Source organism: Tachysurus fulvidraco, chromosome 1 (genome assembly GCF_022655615.1).
Source record: "Tachysurus fulvidraco isolate hzauxx_2018 chromosome 1, HZAU_PFXX_2.0, whole genome shotgun sequence".
Taxonomy (NCBI): domain Eukaryota; kingdom Metazoa; phylum Chordata; class Actinopteri; order Siluriformes; family Bagridae; genus Tachysurus; species Tachysurus fulvidraco.
In genome coordinates, this window is record NC_062518.1 from 1,081,523 (window position 1) to 1,081,974 (window position 452).

Genomic DNA, 452 nt, shown 5'->3' on the forward strand with positions numbered 1-452 from the left:
GGTCCGTGTGTGTTATTGGATTAGTCAGGACGCTGTCGGGTTATCGCTCCGTGTCTGCGTATCACTCGGCGTAGTCAGGACGCTGTCGGGCTTCTGTTTAAAGAGTATCCTGACTGTGTTTAGTTAAGACTGGCTCGAAGATAAAGCAAACAGAACGACTGAAGTCTTACTGATTGTGACTCGGCATATACAGCTACTATGATCAAATTCTAACATTTCAACGTAGCACAGACTTTAAGAAAAATGGAAAATTCTTAAAGCCCTGAGAGTCTTCTCTCTTCTGAGCCTTTATCTGCCTTCTATGACGGTGCTAGTCCTGATCAGCGATGACCGCTTAACCTTGTGGCTGTTGGTGGCATGATTGTAAATGTACTTTAGGATATCTTTAAACATTTAAGTGACGTGACGTACGGCTAAGTACGGTGACCCATACTCAGAATTCGTTTTCTGCA

General features: G+C 43.8%; 1 long non-coding RNA gene across 1 annotated transcript in view; it reads left to right on the forward strand.

Moving 5' to 3' along the window:
• Window positions 1-4, forward strand: part of LOC113649360 — a 2,025-nt gene extending 2,021 nt beyond the window's left edge. Inside the window, exon 3 of the long non-coding RNA XR_003442122.2 lies at window positions 1-4. This exon is cut by the window's left edge and continues 1,430 nt beyond it. This is a non-coding gene — a long non-coding RNA (uncharacterized LOC113649360).
• Window positions 5-452: the final 448 nt, after the last annotated feature.